A 16639-nucleotide genomic window follows, 5' to 3' on the forward strand; every position below is an offset into this window, starting at 1 on the left:
GCCCAGGACCCAGCTCTGAGTTCATGTCTGAAGCAGAATAACAACAGCGTTTTTAATTGCAATGTCTCCAATAAACAATTCAAATTGTTGGTGAAAAAGTAACAGGAAGAAAATCCATTTTTCTTTCCTCTCATCTTTCTAGCTCTGGAAATGTAGGCAGCAGAATAACTAAAGCCACGAGAGCTCACATTACTACAGGTGCTCAAGGTGTAGCAGCTGCAGCCACTGAGATGGTGGCGAGCTATGGCAGATGACTTCCTTTCTCCCTCCAGTTATGTGGGCACAGAGGCTTCCCACTTCTAATCCCTGAGCAATGTCTTCTCCACTCTCCAGTCCTTACCACACTTCTCTAAGATATGCCCTATGTTTGCAATAACTAGAAAAGGGCTGGAGAGGTGGCACAGCAGTAAAGAGCTCATACTTTCCTTACAGAGGATCTGAGTGCAAATATCCAAGTCAGGCAACACACAGCTAGCTGCCTGTAACTCTGGTTCCAGGGGACCCATCACCTCTGGTCTCTGTGGACACCTGAACTCAAGATGGTACACAGAAACTCACAGAAATATACATATTTGAAAGTAAATGTTTTTAAATAACTAGGTTGATTCTGATTTTTCAGAAATGCACACTGGCAGGTTCCATGATTAACAGTGAGAGTAACAGTTTTTTGGGCTGGGACAAGACAGGCCAGGAAGCAGTAATATTGTCTCTGGACAACAGCGGGGTTGCACACAGGGTCACACAATGACTCTCTCCACACAAAGAACATTTACTTCGATGTTAAACAGCAAGAATTCTGGCTGTAGGACTTAATCAGACATATGATACCACATTTAAAACACAGTAGTTGAATTTGGTAAATTGAGCTCCAGAACTATCTCCTAAGATTTAGTGGAAGTAAAAGAGAAGAATGTAAAACAAATAGAAACCGTGGGATGCAGTAAGGCTTTCAAATACCCAAATAATGAAGATTTCAGCAAGAGGGGAACAACAAGTAGCCAGGCACAGGTCTCACATGCACAGTTCTTTTACTTAAGAGGCTGAGGCAGGAGGGTGATTGCAAGTCTGAGACCAGGCTGGATTACATAGAAAGCTCCAGTCCAAACTGAGCTATTGAATATCCAAGGCACATGAGCAATTACAGTGACATCCAGATTCTTGGACATAGTCCGCAGAAGCTGGACAGCAATGTGGAAGGACTTGGCAACTGGTGGGAAGGGATTTTTGAAAATTATTGTAATTTTATGTAATTTATTAGTTATAATCTGATTATATGCAAGCATGTCTATAAAACAGTTGTAAACCAGATGTAGCAACTGGCTTTTGCTATGCAAGATTTTAAAACTTTTCCTTCCATTCAGCTTTTTAGCAAGAGTTCAGAGGCTGTGCCTCAAGCCCAGAGTAAAATAAGAGAAGGAAAGGTAATATAGAGGGAGGGGTTTAGAGGGGCCAGAAGCTGACTCCAACACAAGGAGAAAGTGTGAAGGGCAAGAAAAAGCTGCTCTTTTCAGAGCAAATAACCAGGAAGGTAGCTCTGGAAGGACAGCCATAGAGGCACATGGCTGAGTGGCATCCTGTTGGAAGATGAGGGAGATAAGCTGATACCTACCTGGTTCATCATTTGTTTAGAGTTGTTTCCAGGGTGCAAGTTTCTAGGCTTTGCCAGCCTGCTTATATGAATAGAATGGCAGGCTCTGGACTCCAAAGTCCTCTAGAAGAACTTGGCAGGAGCTGGCTGTGGGGAATGGATATGCACCACAGAACCCAGCAGCTCACTGCTTCCCACTGTGAGAGCCATCCACTAGCCACCCGGATAGATGCAAAGGCTGTCTCCTGTCCTGGACTACCAAGAGCCTGTGGGAAGGACAAATGATGCACACAGACTTTGGATGCCCTCCTCACTCTCAGCTGTTGCCTTCTAAAGACTTCTTAAGTTTAGGTGTATGTTTTGTCTGTGAGTATGTATGTGCTCCACAAACATGTTCGGTGCCCTCAGAGGATTCCCTGGAACTAGAGCTGCAGATAACATGTGGGTGCTGGGAACCAAACCGAAGTCCTCTGTAAGAACTGTTGAGCCATCCTCCTCTCAATGCTCCTCATGGCTGAGTTGTCCTCCACCAAGTGCTCATCACTGCTGAGCTGTCCTTTACTCAGTGCTCACCATTGCTGAGCTGTCCTCCACCCAGTGCTCCTCATTGCTGAGCTGTCCTCCATCCAGTGTTCATCATTGCTGAGCTGTCCTTTACTCAGTGCTCCTCATTGCTGAGCTGTGCTCCTCACTGCTGAGTTGTCCTCCACCCCATGCTCCTCACTGCTGAGCCAGCCTCCAGCAAGTGCTCCTCATTGCTGAGCTGTCCTCCACCCTGTGCTCCTCACTGCTGAGTTGTCCTCCACCCCATGCTCCTTACTGCTGAGCCATCCTCCACCCCGTGCTCCTCACTGCTGAGCCATCCTCCAGCAAGTGCTCCTCATGGCTGAGCCATTCTCTCTCTAGCTGATGCCTCTTAAATTGATCCTGCCTTTTAAATATGATCCTTGAAAAATCTTAAGTTAGCCTTGGCAACAATGATATAAATTCAGACACCATTGAATTTAATTTAACTTAGAAAATAATTAGGAAATTTTGGGCTTGTAAGATGGCACAATCAGTAAAGACAGATGCTGCCAAGCCTGATGGCCTGAATAAATTCCTTGGGATATCCATGTTGGAAGGAGAAAACTGACAGTAGCAAGTTGTCCTCTGACCTTCATATATGTACCGTGGCCTGAGAAAGCATACATGTATGTATGTACACATATTTCACATGCATACACACACTACATAGGTATGTGTATATATATGTATTTTAAATTACTTGATTATACTTTAAAATTTATTTATGGTGTTCCACCTTTGCTGAAATTATAATGATAAACAAGGCATGTTGTCCCTTATGAATTCTGAATGCTGGTGCCCAGTAATGCCAACTGATACTGTTTTTTGTATGCATTTAGCTTACATAACTCAAGACACTATAGCTAAATACTACTGAGCAAAACAAGGTATGACATGTATGAATAATACTAGAATCTCCAGTGTAAGCACTACTTACCTGCCATTACCCAGAACAGATGCCATCTGTTAGGCAAACTGCTCCCAGATATTCTAGCCTCAGTGACTAGTTCCTCTCCAGGTGTCCCCCAACAGTGTGGAAAGCCATCAAAATGTAGCCTTGGGTTGTATTTTGGTTATATTTTTTACTTCATGATTTTCTCCAGAAAACTTGAAGGTCCTCTAGGACAAGTACTGATGCATCCTTGCAGTAGCATGACTTAGCATTCATCAAGTATATTCCTCTATAGACCAGATGTGAGAAAGGAAGAACTTCTGCAAAATGCACAACCAAAGTCAGTCAATCAATGACTGTTGGAAACCAACCTCAGCCTTAGTGCTAGAAGTTCTCATAGGGACTGCTGCATTTTAAGTCTTCTACAGGTATCTGGTAAAAAAAATGTTCTTTGGTGCTGAAGAGATGGTTCAGAGATCAAGAGTACTGGCTGCCCTTCAGAGGACTTGAGTTCATTTTGCAACTCCAGTATGAGAGATCTAATGCCTCTTCTGGCTTCCACAGGTACCTGCACTCATGTGACATATACACAGAAATATATAGACATGCACAAAAACAAAAATAAATCTAAAAAAGCAATGCTCTTTGTAAGGTGTAATCCTTTTTTTATTTCCAATAACTAATGAGGAATAGTGGCTGTGGGGATGAGAGTGATGGTGACAGTGAGGGTAATGATGATAAAGATATCAAGCACTCTTGGGTCAATATCACAGCAATGTGCATAGAAAAATCGCCCCTCCCCAGAAGCAGGGACTTACTGGTAAGACTTATGGAACCTTACCCAGCTCTATCATTAAGTAGTTACTTAATGCTGGCAATTAACTCCCCCTCCCTTTGGTACTATTCTTTCTTCTTTCACAAAATTTTAAAACATAACTGCTTATGCTAGTATAGTAAATTTCAAGAAACTGTAACTGTTGCTGAACTTTTCAAAAACTCACCAATGTTGCCCCTTGCTAGGAGTTAACCTGAGGACTGGATTACGAGTCTCAGAAGCTGTTCATTGTTTTTGTTGTACCCCAACCCCAGAAAGACAAATGACCATTAGAGGCATGTCCAAATGGCACAGGTATGTAGGATGCAGAAAAAGACTTGGAAATGTTCAAAACCATATACTGAGGCACATCATCTCCCTCAAAACTCTGAGAATACAAAATTCCAACAACAACAACAACAAATAATTATTTCCTACAAATAGTAGGAAATTACAATTCTATACCTAAATGACAAAATGTGTAAAAGTTGGCCTTCTGAAACATTACCAGAGATAATCGAATCAATGCAAAAGATTTGAGGATATTAGCATAGTTTCCAAGCATCCACATTTGAAATGGTGACCTGAGTCCTGCACTTCTACTTGGTGGGGTTGAGCCCCTATTGACAAGGATTGCTGACCATTTTAATGCCTGTCAAACATGGTAACTGAAGTAATGGTTCTGGGCAACAATGATGCAAACCCTGTCATTGTCATCTGCACAGGGTTGTTTAGGTTTGAAGTAACAACTGCTGACAACAAACTAGAATGTCAGTGTCTTAATACAGGAAAGTTTTTTTCTTACACGTGGCTCACATTGGTAGGTTAGCTGGTTAATGGCAGGGTGGGCATTTAGCTGCTGTGCTTTCCAAAGCCCTTTCAGACTCTGAGGGTGCCTTCCACACCCAATTACACAGTCATTGTGCTCACCAACATGCACCTGACCAAGCAGGGTATGAGAAGGGGATTGTGCATAAGAGTTTTTAGGACTTGTTCTGGAAGAAGCACAGACAGTTCTCATCCCCTCTACTGGCTATAACTAATGGGGTGGCCACACCAAACTGCTAGGCAACACTTAAAATGTTGTCTGTTGTGAATGCAGAAGGGGAGATGGGTTTGGTGATGAAGACAGCTCCCCACATTTATGATGATACATACCTTGAGGTCAGTCCACTTTCAAATTAGAGAAGAGGAAAATGCAATGAACTGAACCACATAAACCTATGTGTATACATGTGTATATTATATTCATGGGTATGCAACTGTATGTCATCAGATATTTTAAATGCATTGTTTGAAAAACTTACCCTGTTATGTGCATTCACTTGCCTACATGAATAGTCAAGAAATGAATAAGTGGTTATGAGATTTTTTTTTAAATAAAGACTGTATTTTTGGTTGTGAGCATAGTCTTTAAAGATCTCTAGTAGGCATGGGAACAAGGGGGAGCAGGTGGAAGATGTAGGGGGATAAAGTACAGGAGAAACTTAGGGATGATCTGAAAACCTAGTGCAGTGGAAACTCCTTGGAATTTATAGGGGTGACCCTAGCAAGGATTCCTCCTAGTGAAGGAGGTAACAGAACCTGAACTAGCCATCTTCTGTAATCAGGCAAGGCTCCCAGCAGTGGGACTAGGACACTAATCCAACCACAAAACCTTTGACCCACACCTGTCTTGCCTACAAGATGTGCTGGAACAATTTGGTGGCTCACAGCCTGTAGGAGTGGCCAACCAGTGACTATCTGAATCACAAACCTACATACAGAGAGGGAAAATCCATGCACAACACTCCCTGGATGGATCAGAGGTATAGGGTAGAACAAAACATTGACTGGAAAAAAATCAATAAAAGGATTACTAATGGTATTCTGCTATACTCATAAATCGGTGTCTAGCCCAATCACCATTAAAGGAGCTTCTTTTGCCAGCTGACGGGAGCAGATGCATAGACCCACAGCCAAGCCACCCCCAAACATTAGGTGGAACTGGGGGAACCCCACAGAAGAGGGGAAGAAGGGGAAGAAGGATGGTAGGAGCCAGAGGGTCAAGGATGCCATGAGACCATGGCCCACAGAATCAATGAAGCAGAGGTAGTCGGGGCTCACAGAGACTGAAGCAGCAGTCACTGAGTCTGCGTGGGTCTGCACTAGGTCCCCTGCATACATGCTGTGGTCGTTTAGCTTGGTGTTCTCGTGGGACTCCTAAGTGTTTGTGGGGATGTCTCTGACTCTTTTGCCTGTTCTTGGGACACTTTTTCTCCCACTGGCTTCCCTGGTGCAGTCTTGAACCTCATCTTAATGCATCTTGTTATGCTGTGGTTGTTTGGCATCAATGGGTGGCCTGCTCTTTTCTGAAGGGAAACAGAGGAGCAGTGGATACAATGGAAGGGGAAGTGGGAGGGGCTGGATTAGAAGGAGGGGAGGCTGTGATCAGGAAGAGAGAAGAATAAATAAAAAAAAAAAATAAAACAGAAAAAAAAATGAAGACTCGGGTGATGAGGGCATATCCTTAACTACAGTCTACAGCTGTTGTTAGGGAGAGGCTTTACCCCTGGATTCATGCACCCCCTTTTAGACAAATGTATAAAATCACATGCATATGATTTATATTCTTTAGAATGTATTGAAGCAATGACAAAATACCAAATTGTAGGCACATTGCTGCTGCTTATGTTTCCGTTAGAACAGGATTTGTTGATAAACTTGCCTTGTCTGCCTTCGATCTATGTAGGAAAATTCTCTTAAAAACTAAATACACAAATACATGAATCAATTAATATACTACATAAGTGAAATGAAACTGAGTGTGAATCAATGAAGGTAAAATCAGGAGTATTGCAGGGTTCAGGGAGCCTTCCTGGAGGACACAGATATGGATTTGGTCTCAAAGTATGCCTTAATTTGATACTAATTTCATTTGCATACTAAAGTAGACTATTTGGCAGCCAGAAAACTTATAAGAGGGGCAGGAGAGATGGCTTTCTGGTTAGAGTACTTGCTGTTCTTGCAGAGGACCAGAGTTCCGTTCTAAGCACCCACATCAGATGGCTAACAAGCTCCTGTAACTCCAGCATCAGATCTACCATCTTCAGCCTCCACAGACACCAGCACACACATGATATATCCAACACACACACACACACACACACACACACACACACACACACACACATCTTTAAAAAATACCTATAAAAAGAATGGTAATGTTCTGTATTACCAGACCCATTTTGTGTTCACTGACTTTAAATCAGCCATTTCTTGGTTTCCCTGTCACAGCTTTTAGAACATTACAGTCCACTCAGTTGTTTATTTTCTCAGCCCTCAATATGACCAAGATTTTTCATTCCTGTTCTGTTTTCAGGGCAATTGTTCATTTGTTATTTCCTACCATCCCTTGGGCCTCCACTGCCTCTTATATGAGACTTCCAGCTTTTATGGGCGCCATCTTTCTGTGGACCGTTACCAGGAAAGGGGCCTGGGGACTACAGCCTTCACTGCTCCCCGCCTCAATCCTCCTGCTTGTAATCATGTGTGTAATACAATTTTACTGATGGAGGTATATTTTCCTTCCCTTCAGAAACCTTTGTTTTGTGTATCATAGTTAAAAAATATGTACACTGTTATGACTATTGTATTTTATCAGCCAGAAGTAAGGGCATTATGTGGGGAGGAATGGGTGGCTTGTAAAAGATATTATATTGCTTTCTGCTTTTGCTCTATATCCTGCAGGTAAACTGACTGATATTTTAATTTCCTCAGACTCCTTTGAAAGCTCTGTAAATGAATGTTCTGAAGAAAATATATAACTTTGGTTATCATACTTTATGGTTATTACTGTGTACACATTAAATGTGAATTAATGCAATAAAACAGTGTATTTCACATAAAAATACTATGAATTTCACTGCTGCCACTGACACTACTACACATGGATCAATGTAATTCTGGGTTACAAATCTTTGCCATGAAAGGAAGTAACTTTTACTTGATATTCACTTACTGCAAGAAATGACAAGTCTTCTTTTTGATGACACACTCTTGTATGATCCACCCCCTACTTGAGGAGCCTCTGGGGACAATATCCTTTCCTTTAGCCTCATCTTTAGCTCAATAAGAATTGTAGTTTGAGAAACATTTAGGACATAGGGTTGGCAGTGATGGTGTACATGTCACTAGAAACAGATGAGTGAATCTCAGCCTAGCATTTAAAGAGATTCTGCTACTTTTTCTCAATGCCATTGATTTTAACAAGGTATTTTACACTCTTAATGGCATACTAAAGGACATAACACATATATTATAACAAAATGTAAGATGTTCACCGCCTTCTGTAACAAATGGTAAAAATCAACAAATGCTTTCACAGATACTCATTTTGGAACTTCTATGTGTGTATGCTAAGTTTATTTTAAATGAACCAGCCAATATGGAGCTGGAAGTGTATGTCAGTAGTAGAATGCTTGTTTAGCCTATGTGATGCCATGGATTCAATCACCAATATAGAAAGAAAGAGAAAGGAGGGAAGAAGGAAGGAAGGAAGGGAGGGAAGGAGGGTGGGAGGGCGGGAGGAAGAGAGGAAGGAAGGAATGAAGGAACGAAGGAAGGAACAAAGGAAAGAAAGGCAGGCCAAGAAATGAATTGTCTTTCTTTTGAATGTAGAAAAAAAAGCATAGGAAATATATAGATTTGTAACTGAGATTTACTGCAAAGATAAATAACTCTCTAGAGTTAGAGTCTATGACAGAATTTCTCCTCCTTACTTTTTATGCCATGTATGATAATGCTCCATCATGATTCCCCAAGTCCCTAATTTTGCCCCATGCTGTAGCTGTCAGTCTCTTGTAACATTGCCACTGAGTTCAGTCCCAGTACATGTGTAGATGTGGAAGTGCCTGACATGGAAGTAACATGTTTCCACCAGGCATCTATCTTCCCTGAGTATGTGTTCTTCATATGTCCTCACTAACTGACCACTATTTTATGTCTTGAGATCTTATTTTAAGTGTGGGGGAGGGGTAGCCTCAGGTCTAGCATTGACATAAGCCCAGTTTTGGACAATGCATCTTCAGATGAAACATTTTTCTCTCCAAAAATAACAGGGACAGTGGGAGGAAGGATGCTTTCTTCAGCAGAATGTCCCATGTCCTATCTGTGCTGCTGCTGTGTCATCAGAGCTGCCTCATCCTGCAGCCATACATGAAACACCAGAGTCCAGGCCACTACCTCAACATGGCTGGGCTGCCCACCACTCAATTTCTGGGTATATGAGATCAGAAAGAATCTTTTTTTTAAAGTGTTACTCTGTTGCTATTGGTGGGTTTTAGTTCATTTGATTATCTATTTGAAGTTTATGGTCATTGCCACAATTTTGTTTTGTTTTTTGAAACAGTGTGTCTCTATGTAACAGCCCTGGTTGTTCTGGAACTCACTCTGTAGACCAGGCTGGCCTTGAACTCACAGAGTTCCTCCAGCCTCTGCTTCTCATGTGCTAGGATTAAATGTGTGCACCACCACCACAGGACATTTTCACAAGTTTAAGCCAGTTACATGGACTAAGTGATAATTCTCCCAACAGTGTTCAGATGAACCCTGCAGGTGTGAAAGCTGGAGACATTTAGGTTGCACAAGGATGTAACTTTTAATCTACAAGACAGCAAGGACATTGGAGATATTTATAAAATAAATAAATAAGTGATAATAATAGGAATCACAGAACCTGAGGAAGATAAGGATAAAAGTTCACATGGGGAATGGGGCAATAAGGTCTGAGAGCCTTTCAGGACCATATGAGACAAACGGGTCAGAATTATATGAGATAACAGAAGACTTGACATCAGAATGAGAAGCAAATGTACTAATCACAGCAATAAGGCCCCACATGTCTCCAAAGCTGTTGGCTGAGTGAGCCAGAGAACATGAGGGGAAACAGAGGTCAGGGCCATATTGGTGACCCAGTGGCACCAACTAGCATCTAGAAACAGACTTACTTGGGTTCCTGACTTTGTGGCCTTTGCCTGGATTTAAAAAAACAAGTTGTAACATCACTTTGCTTCCTTAGCTCTTTCTGTCCACGTTTTTGGCAATGATGAGTACCAGGTATAGGTCCTAATAGACCTCAGCTACAAAATGTCCCCAGTTTTCCAGAACAGTCCAGTCCCATCATTGTGCCTTCCGTATAATTGGTCAGTACCATTGACTCCGTATGTCCAGGTCACTTCTCTTAAAATATTCCCATTCACGTCTGAATATCTGCTCTATGTTAAAGTCAGATGTGATGGTGGCAAGTGGTAGCATCTTTAAGAAGTGATTAGGTGACAAAGGAAGACAGAGCTCCCTCATGTGCATGGATGCATGCCATTGCAGAGGGATCAGATTCCTTACTGGGCCCCTGATACGAGGATAGGTCTGACCCCCTCCTTTCCCGTTTGTGCATTTATATGCTCTTCACACAACTGTCCTAGGATTATACCACACAAAGTTCCCACCAGAAACCATCATAGTTCCCTTGAACTTTCCAGTCTCAAGAGCCATGGGAAGGTACACTTGTTGTAAATTACCAAGTTTCAGATTGTTTTAGTAGTCCCAGCAAATAAATCAAGAAAATTCCTTTCATTTAACTTAGTCAATTAAACTGTGCATTTGCTACCAGTCTTCTGCAAAGATGGCCAGGACCCCAACTATTTCACTCAGCTTCTCTAAGTATATTTATAAACAAGTTAAGAACAGAAATGTGCATTAGGAAAAAATGTCAAATTTCAGATATGAGATAGTATCAAATCATGAGATAATAAACAAAGTTTGGATTGTAATTGAACAGCAGAGTTTTCAGAATTGAAACTGTCCTTTACAGTCAAAATATTCATATTACATATGGTCCTGTTTTAATGCAGAGAAATTGACAGGTCATTTCATATCATGGAGACAAAATTATTCCTTTGGTTGTTTTGGCTGCCTTTCTGAAATGAAAAATCTTACCTCCTTCCTGTCCAGACCTAATTTTATTTAGAAAAATAAATGTATTATTTGTAAAATAGAACTTACACATTTTAAATGTTTATCTTTATTGTACCCTAACTCCATGCAGGACTGGCCCTTTCTTTTGAGATATGGCTAGAATTACTAGATAGCTACAGATGACTTTGTAAAAGCTAAGTCATGTTCTCCAGAGGCCCAGAGAAAAACATAATCACATGTGAACCTACTATGCAGCTACTTTCTTTTGTTTCAGTTTTTTTTTCTTTTGTCACCTCTACCTCAGTACTAGGAGAATATTTTGTTAATATTATCGATGTTATCATCAAAAATTTACATTTACCTTCACGGTGGCTAAAAATGGCATGTGATGTTGCTCTGTAAAGATGTAAAGATGAGGTTCTGATAGAAACATTCACTGGAAGACAGATGAATAAATATCATGAGCCTTATCTCCTCTATTGGTACAAACAGCAGAAAATATTTGATGACAAACATCCTTATTTCCATTAGTCACACAGGGCTTCTAACTATGCATTGCCATCAGCTGGTATTCTGAGAAGTTGCCATTGACACAGTGTGCCAGGGAGATGTTTTCCCGATGACCTTTAAATACCACACTCCCAAAATGACTCATTTTTATCCAAAGACCATATTTTAAAAATTCAAATGTTCTGGGCCATGTCATTGAGCCTACCATGGAGTATTATATTTTTTTGTAAGATGTTAGAAGAATGAAGAGCTGTGAGACCTTGAATGTCTGTTGTTATTGAAGCTATTTTTTAACATGCTTATTTGTAACATCTTCAACAGTGCACACAAGACCTTGTGCAAAAGAACACAAATAACCCCAGTGTTCGGGGAGAAGATGCATATCAATAGGAAAGTTCTCAAGCTTGCCTCCCATGATGACAGCAATTAAGATAAACATTAAACTAGACAACCTCATTTTCCAAGTGCCTTATTTAATGCATGTGTCTGTGAATCCGTAAAACTACAAAAGGTCCAAAAGACTTGTACTCCTAACAAGACTGGTACTGAGAAATTGTTAAAGGACATACCACATGACATGGATACTTCTTCCTCTTCAACTGTGCAAGTCAGATTCAATCGAATAATAATAAGGCCAATGATCTCTCTTTTAAAATCATTATCTCTTGTCATTTACCTGTAATATAGGGAAATATTTGTATATCTGGAAAGTATCTTTCCTTAAATCATTTAAGGTTGAGAAGGCCCTGAAGGCAATTGAAGGCAATTGATGGTCACAAGATGTCTTCAGGTATAACCTCTGCAACTCTTGTCTCCATCCCTCAATTACAGTTCTAGAAGTGGGAAATGGGAGTTAAGGAGACTGCTCACTCCCTAAAGTACCTGCTTTGCAAGCATGAGGGCCTCAGTTGGAGGGTGCCTGCAATCTTAGGATTGAGAAGGTAGAGACAGAGCAAGGGGATTTCTGCCTGGTGCTTGCTGGCCAGAGGTACCTTTGCAGGTACCAAGTACAGTGAGAGATCCAGGTTCAGTGAGAGATATTCTCTTAGAAATAAATTAGACAGTCATAGAAAAGACACCAATATTGATGTCTGTTTTCCATATAGGCATGCACACACACACACACACACACACACATACACACACACACACACACACACACACACACACACACCATGTAAGAGAAAGAAACAAAGATAGAGATAGAGACAGAGGTGGGGAGGGAGTATTGTGATGAAAAGTCATACCGATTACTGAGCATTGAGTTGTGCATGGAAAAATTCATATTGGAACATATTAGAATTTTTCAATTAATATGAATAACATGTTTTGTGGCTTGAATGCATCCTCTTCAAAATTTATATTTCACCAAGGGGTTGGAGAATGGGATGAGGTTTTGAAGAAATGCTCAGACCATAAATGTTCCTCCTTAAGAATGAGATTAAAACACGTGCAGCTCTCTGTCCATTGTAGTGTGATACTGGTGTCATGATCTTGGGGTCACATCTCTTCCTCCATCTCTGATCCCTCATGGAAACTAAACAGCTCTCATAACTTCATGAGGGGAGCAGAGATGGAGGAAGAGATGGGATCAACTCCATGAGAGATGGCAATGATGGAAGAAGAGATGGGATCCCAAGATCATGATCTTGATTTTGATCTAAGATCAAGTTCCCTGAAAACCTAGGACACATCTGGTATGGCTCAGAAAGCTGGTATCACTGGGAACACCATTCAGAAATCAATAGAGACATATGCCTTTCTAGAACATCAGGGCTGTGAGCACTAATTGCTGAATATAAATGTGTCTGGATACTGGAAAAAGAATACATTCGGGAACAGGTAACATATGCCTGGAGCTACGTGAGGATTGGGAAGATTAGAAGCTGAGGACAGTTTATCTGCACTGCTACCTGTTCTCCACAGATCCCCCTCTATTCCCAAAAGACCAGTAAGCATCCCGGACAGCATGTTTACTGGTGTAGGACTGAGCAAAAGAAGCAACAACCATGTGGGAGAAACTCATGCCATCATAGACCTCTCATTTCCACTGTGAATGTGAAAGCAAGGGTCTAGGAAGGGAACCTAAGGACAATGATGAGAACCCACTGCAATCAAGAGTGAACAGAAAACAAAACTGTATACCCCTGAGGATAGATCAGGGATATGTGCAGGATCCAGAACTATAGCTGAGTGATAGAGATGCAAGTTCAAGAGATCAAGAGATACAACACGTGTTTAAGACGGTGAGAACCAGAAACCCATATAACAAGTATTAAAGAGTCATTATGGATACTGCTGGGATAACTACAAGGATGCAGAAAAAGACATGGTCTGAATGAAGTTCATGCAAAGTGAAGACCTAAAGCCCCCAAGGGCAATGCATCCTACAAGAATCTGGGACACTAAGGGCAGAACTAGTCATAACAAACCTGAGAGAGATTCCAACATCTTGGCTAGCCCAACTTAATGGTGTATGTTAAGAGAATAATAGAAAAGAAAGGAAATGGTCCTATAAAAGGCAATGTGTAGGCATTTGTAGACATAAAATCCACTAACCTTAGACTGCTGTGCAGCACCAGGGAACATAAGAAAAGGCAAGTTATAACATACCTTTAGAACTCAAAACAGTCAAGGGACCACACTCAGACATTCCCTTGGCATTGGGAGCAAGAGGGTGATTTAAATATTGATGCTTTGAAAGATTTATATAAAAGGTAAATAAATAGTCATGTGGAAATTGTGAGAAGAGACTGAAAAACTACAGTTAGTGAGACAGAAATGCTAGAAACAAGAAAGGCACCTGTGGAGATGAACCACCCTGAGCCCCAAGAAGACTTGCCATGAACAGGGAGAATCAACAACACAGAAGGCCATTTGAGATCAGTGAAGGTGAAGCTGGAAAGGAAATTTTGTGGAATTTTAAAATGGAAAGGTGCTCTGAAAGGCTTGGAATGATTATGGTCAATAGCATCACTAGGAGAAATAGAGTAACAGACCAAAAGAAATTTTTGAAAAAATAATGACTTAGAGTTTTCCAGAATTAGGTACTAATACCCAAGCACAGATCAAATTTTAAAAATGCCAAGTAAATATAAAAGTATGAGAAGCCTATGCCTTGGTTAATGTATCAGTAGTCAAACTGCTAAAGACGAAACAGGGAAAGACACTGAAGCTACCAGGAGAGAAATCTGTTAGCAAATACAGATAGAGATGACAATTGGAACCATTCTCACCTAAAATCATCCAGGCAGACACACAACACTAACATTTTTAAAGTTCTGAAAGAATGGCTGTCTGGTCAGAAAGAGTTACCTAGGAGAGACACCCAATAAAAAACATGGTTTTCAAAACCAAAGAAGATGTGCTTTCACAGAAAAAAACACAATGATATGAGGCGTTGTGCCTAGCCTTAATGTATCTTGCTATGCCATGTTCAGTTGATGTCACTGGGTGGCCTGCTCCTTTTCTGAAGGGAAAGAGAAGACCAGTGGATCTGGGGGAGAGGAGAAGTGTAGGGGGACTGAGAAAAGGGGTGGGGGGGTACACTGTAGGGAGATATTGTATAAGAGAAGAATAAAGATAAAAAGTAAAGAAGCCATTTCCACAAGACTTATGAGGAAAATACAAGAAGGATAAAGGAAATTCTCAGGAAGAAGCCATACAAGAACAAAGAGAAACCCATATCTACACAAACAGAAAGGATAGCACTAGACATAGGGTAAATAAAATAGTCTCCACTCATCTCAGATCCATCCATATTACAGATAAAGGCTGAGAAAAAAATTCAGCATTAGGCTATGTATTAACAGCAAAGGAAAATGTGAAATGTTCTAAGTTTAGAAGGGGGAACAGGGAATTTACAGTGTAACTGCCAAATTTTGTAAGCTAAGTGTCATGTAGTATTATTAGACTACTTAGATTAGCAGAGACATTTCAAGTTTGTTATGTATAGAAACTCCTAAAATTATTTAAGAAGAAACATAACTAATAAGCAGCTAATAGTTTAGATAAATGACAAATCCTAGACTATATTTCTAAAAGAAGGTAGAAAAGAAGAAATAGTTGGAACGGTCAGTAACAGATATCACCACGATGGACTCAAAGTCTCTGATCATTACATTCAATGTAGATAGTCTAAACAAGTTAAATGAAAGAGGTTGCCATGTTCCAACTATTTGCTGTCCACGAGAAATCCACTGCAAGCATAAAGATATAGATAGGTTAAAGGCAATGGGTGGAAAAGAAGCACTAAGCTAAACAAAAGTGTGGTTGCCTTATTACTACCAGACACACTGGGGTCCTGGAGAGGGAGAAGCCACAGCCAGAAACAGGAGTGAATGGTGGCTAGGCCAATCCTGTAGGAACCATGGAAACTGGCAGTCTTGCACATATGTTTCCAGAGAGAGGTCTGTAAATCATAAAAAGAGAATTGGAAGCAGCAACTCACACTAGTAATTAAATGCCACAATTTTCATCCTTTAATAATTGGTAGAACAAGTTGATAGAAATCAATAAAGATGTAGAGATGCTAAATAAAACTGTGTATCAATTGGATCTAACAACAGTGCCAGAGATGCCAGCACATACCTTCATTTCAATGTGCATGAATGCTCAAGCTGTTCATTGTCTGTCTTAAAGCAGCAAATTGAAAACAACACAGATCACACAAAATCAAATTCTTCAGCAATAACAAAATTAAAGTAGGAATCAATGAAAGAAAGATACCTGGAAATTTTCTGAGTGGTATACATTTACTCAAGACAGTTCTAAATACCCCAGAATTCAAAGAGGGCATTTTGAGGAAATTTGAAATCATTTGAACTCATTGAAAATAAGAAACATATAAAAGTTTGTTGCACACATACAACTGCGAAAGTAACAAATTATTATATTAAAAGAGGATGCTAGCCAGGTGATGATGGCATACACCTTTAATCCCAGCACTTGGGAGGCAGAGGCAAATGGATCTCTATGAGTTCGAGATTAGTCTGGTCTACAAGGGCTAGTTGCAGGACAGGCTCTAAGGCTACACAAAGAAACCCTGTCTCAAAAAACAGAAACAAAAGAGAATGCTAATGGACTAGCTTTGCAGCAGATCCCTTGCCTGAAGGTACAAGGCCACAGACCAGATGACAATATTTACAAACAAAACCGTATACATGTTTGATAAAGAACCACCAACTAGGAAGATTTTTTTTTTTTTTTTTTTTTTTTTGCTTTTGTTATTTATAACTTCCAAAACTTAGTGAACAAATAACTCATTTTAGAAAGTATTTGAATAGACTTTACTAGATAGGGTACATTAATGGCA

At 40.4% G+C, this 16639-nt stretch overlaps 1 pseudogene; it reads left to right on the forward strand.

Moving 5' to 3' along the window:
- Positions 1-3729: 3729 nt before the first annotated feature.
- LOC127238289 (dolichyl-diphosphooligosaccharide--protein glycosyltransferase subunit STT3A-like) overlaps positions 3730-16639 on the forward strand; it is a 126157-nt pseudogene continuing 113247 nt past the window's right edge.

The sequence above is a fragment of the Phodopus roborovskii genome, unplaced genomic scaffold, assembly GCF_943737965.1.
Source record: "Phodopus roborovskii unplaced genomic scaffold, PHOROB, whole genome shotgun sequence".
NCBI classification, from domain to species: Eukaryota; Metazoa; Chordata; class Mammalia; order Rodentia; family Cricetidae; genus Phodopus; species Phodopus roborovskii.